The 5085-nt window shown below is 43.0% G+C and overlaps 1 pseudogene; it reads left to right on the top strand.

Moving 5' to 3' along the window:
• The first annotated feature begins 2929 nt into the window (after nt 1-2929).
• Nucleotides 2930-4766, top strand: LOC143669071 (DNA-directed RNA polymerase II subunit GRINL1A-like; annotated as a pseudogene).
• The last annotated feature ends 319 nt before the right edge of the window (nt 4767-5085 follow it).

Raw genomic sequence — 5085 nt, 5'->3', positions numbered from 1 at the left:
GAATCCTGACTAACCCAATGCATAAGGATGTCTCCTAAGGTGCTACGAGTGCAACCCATATCCTAAGTACTACTTATCGAAACAGTTAATTATATCCCTAAAAAGCACCCAACGCAAGCCCACACATCCTGTGGCCACTTAATTAATATTTACTTATAACAACAATGATTACGGTGAACACTGTGTATTCTCTTACTTGCTGGTAGAAACAAGTCCTGGCTTCATTTTTTGTGCATAGAAACATGTTAAACTGAAGACAGCATGGAGCTTTGTATTCATTTATAATTAATTCTCAATTTACCTACAAAAAGGATTTGAAGTAACTTAAAATGAGAACATCCTCCCAAAAGGACCCTTCAGGGTCAAAGAGTTAAATTATTTTAGAAGGGAAAGACGATGGACATTGGCTACTTGAAATTTGGAAAAACACAGGTATGGAACTTGAGCCCTCGATTTATCGCTACTTTCTCATAGTCGAGGCGGGAAGAAAACATGATAGATCTATCTCATGGTTATCGTCTGGTAGGAGGACTGAGGGTGATCTGTATTGCATCAAAAGGCAGGCTTACTCAAAACAGAGGCTTCGAGAAGGATTTGGCTCTACACATCTTTACTAAGGCCACCAGCATGGACAAGATAACCAACAGCAGCTTTGCAGAAGCTGTTTAGCGTCTTCGTGGGGCTGAATCCAAATCAACCCCCTGGGAGAAGTGGAGAGGGCAGCACAAATTGAAAGCAAGGTTGACTGTGAACTTAACCAGCCAGCCACAGTTACCAAATGTGACCTAGGAATGGGATTTAAACAAGGAAGGGGAAAGATAGCGTGCATTAGGCTGTATCTCTCAGGGCTGGTGTGGTGGTTTGGAGCTGTGTACCTCAGAAGAACATGTTCTTAAATGTGCCCATTCCTGTGTGTGTGAACACTTAGTGAGTTGGACCTTTTGATCGAGTTACTTCAGTTAAGGTGTCACACCTCAATATACAGAAGAGAGAGAATGAGAAAGAGAGAGAGAACCATGGAAACAAGAAGCTACAATCAGCAAAACTTGGAAGAGAAAGGAGAGACCAGAAGATGCCACTGTGTACCTTGCCATGTGGCAAAGAAGCCAAAGATCGCCAGCTCTTCAGGAAGAAAGTATCATCCTGATGGTCCCTTCATTCGGGCCTTTTTCTCAGTCTCAAAACCATAAGCTAATACATTCCCATTGTTTAACCTGACCCATTTCATGGTATTTACTGGAGCAGCCTAGGAAGCTAAAACAGATGCTGTACCAGAAGAGTGAGGTGCTGCTATTGCAAATAACAAAAATGTAGAAATTGCTTTGGAATGAGGTAATGGGTAGAACTGGAAGAATTGTGAGGTGCTTAACAGAAAACGTCTAGAAACTGTTTTGAAGAAGCTGTTCATAGAAATATGGATGCTAAAGTTACTTCTAATGAAGGTCTTTGAAGAAAATGATGAAATATGTTATTAGAAATTGGAAGAAAGGCAATCAGTATTTTAAAGTGGCAGAGAATTGGCAAAACTGAGTTCTGATATCAGATGGAAGGCAGAATTTGAGAGTGTTGAATTTGGATATTTAGCAGAAGAGATTTTTCAAGTCAAGTGTGGAAAGTGCAGCCTGGTTTCTCCTTGTAGCTTAGAGCAAAATGTGAGAGGAAAGAGATAAGCTGAGAACTGAACTCCTGGGCAAAAAGAAATCAAAAGTTGATGGTTTGGAAAATTCTGAGTTTCTGGAAAGTCAGACCCCAGAGAATAATGCTCCATGTGAGGGTTTAACTGAATGAACATGGAACCAGTCAGCAATTTCTGTGGGAGTCAGGATTGGGAATGCAGTTACCCAGGAAGAATTTGTGGAAAGTTCTTTTGTCTGATGGATTCAACCCTTATGTACTACATGTGGAATCAACAAGTTTTTTTGCCGTATGATTCGTATGAATGGAATTACTGCCAGCCTGGACTAAAAGGAACAAATTGAAGGAAAAAACATTTCAAGGGCAGGATCATGGAAGCTAAGGCCAAGTGAGCAGACCCACCCATGTGTGTGGAAAGGGCATGTCTGCCCTGGCACTTGGAGAGGGAAGACTTTCCACCCCATTGTTTAGTACGTGTGCTGTCACCCCATTGTTCAGAAAGAGTGCTGTGGCTCCATTTGTCTCAGAGGGTGGATCATATGACCTGGGGATTGCAGATATTCTGGCAGCCACCCCAATGTTTGATGAGGGTGGAACTGTGCCTTGGTGTTCGATGAGAGCCTGGTCAACACCCTGATGCATGAAGAGGGTGGAGCCCTTACCCCAGTGGGTTTTTTATTTTTGGTGTGTTTTTTTTTTTTGTATGCTGTATGGCGGGGTCACATTTCATTCTTTTTCCATGTGAGTATCCCGTTGTTGCAGCACCATTTGTTGAATTTGTTTTTTTGGTTTTGTTGGTGTCTTTAGGTTGCTTTGGGAAATGCATAGGCCGGAAATTGAACCTGGGTCTCCCGCATGGCAGGTGAGAATTCTGCCACTGAACTAAACTTGCACCTTCCCTTACCCCAGTGTTTGAAGAGAGCATGACCACCGTGCAGGCACTTGGAAGGGTTGGGGCTGCCACTCCCTTAGACGCCCGAAGAGAAAACATCTATCATCGTTGACTCTCAGACTATGAAATCTAATGGAGTATGCCCTGAAGGGTTTCAGAATTGTTTGGGACCTAGGACCCTTGTTTTCCTTCCAATTTCTCCCTATGGGAATGGGAATGTTTATCTTATGACTGTCTCTCCATTATACATCTGAAGCAGGTAACTTGTTCTCTAGGTTTCACAGGTCCGCAGAAGAAGGGGATGGTGCCCCAGGCAAGACCACACCCATATCCCATTTGATGAGACTTTGTACTAAGCATTGTTGCTGGAGTGATTTAAGGCTTTTGGAGTTTTGTGATAGAATGAATGTATTTTGCATATGGAAAGAAAATGTCTTTGAGGGCTCTAGAAGGTGGAGTGTGGTAGTTGAAGCTGTGTGTACCTCAGAAAAACATGTTCTTAAAATCTACTCCATTCCTGTGGATGTGAATCCATTGTAAGTAGAACCTTTTGATGAGGCCACTTCAGTTAAGGTGTGGCCCACCTCATTCACGATGGGTGTTAATCCTCTTGCTGGAGTCCTTTATAAAAGGGATGAAAACAGCAAGAGTCGTTCTTCAGGAAGATGGTGTCTCCCGCTGGGACCCTGGGAGTGGCCGCGGCCTGTGGATCCGGCACTAGTGGTGGAGTATGGTAAGGAGCCGAGTGCCCACTGCCTTGCCAGCCTCAGCCTCTGCAGAATGTCCTCACTGCCCCGGGGCTTCGAGCCCCAAGCTCTCCAGGACTTGGGGCTGTGGAGTTTGGAGTAGCTGCGGGAAATGTTGGAGCGCCAGGAGGGATTTTTGCGCAACTTAAAATTCATTTGCAAGTTGCCGGACAAAGGTAAAAAGATCTCAGACTGTGTTGCCAAACTGAAAGCAGCCCCTGCAGGATGTGGAGAGTTTAGAGGAAAAAGTGGACTGTTTCATCCTGTTAGATGAGATGGCAAACTAAGGCAAAAAGTGATTGTAGCAACTGATGTGGTCATATAGATAAGACCCAGGATTCTGATCTTGGGTTCAGATACTTGACACTTCATCACTAGTGAAGAGGCTGTTCCTCTGTAGATAACATCGCATCATCTAAAGCAACTTCGCAAAAACAGGGAATTGCACATCTCACTTACAAAAGCGAAGAAGAGACTACAGAGGCAAAGTGCACAGTGAACCAGCGCCCAGCGTTCAGCAGCAGAGTCAGTGCAATTTTCTCATCCACAGCGAGTGGGTATCTTCCTCAGCATCATGTTTCAGGTCCAGCAGAGGATATTTCCAATAGCTCTGACAGCCTGTGTATTGATAGGTTACAAAAGATGGCAATTGCAGACAAGGCTGAACTCAACTCAGAAGGAAACACAAGTACTGCTAACTTGATGGGCTTCCACAGTGGGACTCGGAAGAAGCCTGGTTACTCGGAAGAAATGTGATCCAAAAATCCAGTGTCCCCAGTACATAAATTTAAAACAAATGTATTACCTTTGCAACATAACGATTCATCTCGTCGTTGTCAGAGAAGTGGGTCTCCTCTTTCCTCAGAAGAAAGATGGCACAAGGATAAGAAACATCTTGATGACATCACAGCTGCTCGGCTTCTGCGACTTCACCATGTGCCTCCACAGCCACTCTCCATAGAAGAATCTTTGGCACTTCAGAAATAGCAGAAACAGAATTATGAGGAGTTGCAAGCCAAACTCGCAGCACAGAAGTTAGCTGAAAGGCTGAATAGTAAAATGTAGAGCTATAATCCAGAAAGGGAAATTTCAGGGAAATTCCAAGAAGTAAGGGATGAAGGTGATGATCAATCTTCTGATGGCGGATTCTGAAGATGAGCACTGGAACATTCTCCTCAGTCTCTCACTGCTGAGGTGCCATCTTAACACCAGACTTTTCTAACTCGTATCAAAATCTGTCAGACATTACATTCGTGACTTCGTGTCATAAAGTTACACTAAGGTAGCTATAAAAAGGGCAGTTCACTCTTCAGAAGATGACCTTCATGTGTTTGAGGTTTCATACTTGAATATTGCATTCGATCACATTTATTAAAATTTTGTAGTATGTTGTGCACTGGTCTGATATTTTAGTAATCAGCTGAGCATGTTTGTTTGTTTGTTTTCCTGTAAACCAAATGAGAGCCCGCTTACTTAGCTTTTTTTTCCTTTTTCTCACCTCTATCGAATGACGTTTATTGTTTGTCTTTCAGTGAAATTCTTATTGCCCCAGGCATCACCTAAAATGAATGAGGGAGACAATTTCCCTTTTTCTTAAGTGAAGAAGAGAACTCTAGAAACTTTATGCATGATTGCATGAGGTTGTGAGATATTGGATGTGAAATGCCTAGGGAGGAGGTCATAGAAAATGTTTGTTTCCTTCTTCTGTTTTCCTCTAGGAAGAATGTTACCTTTCTTCTGATTAGGAATGAGTACTTTTAGCAGACGCTGGAAGGTAAAAGGTTTTTCTCGGTGACCAGATTTGCATGAAAT

The sequence above is a fragment of the Tamandua tetradactyla genome, chromosome 25 (assembly GCF_023851605.1).
Source record: "Tamandua tetradactyla isolate mTamTet1 chromosome 25, mTamTet1.pri, whole genome shotgun sequence".
Lineage (NCBI taxonomy): Eukaryota > Metazoa > Chordata > Mammalia > Pilosa > Myrmecophagidae > Tamandua > Tamandua tetradactyla.
This window is presented reverse-complemented; position numbering and strand designations above follow the sequence as displayed.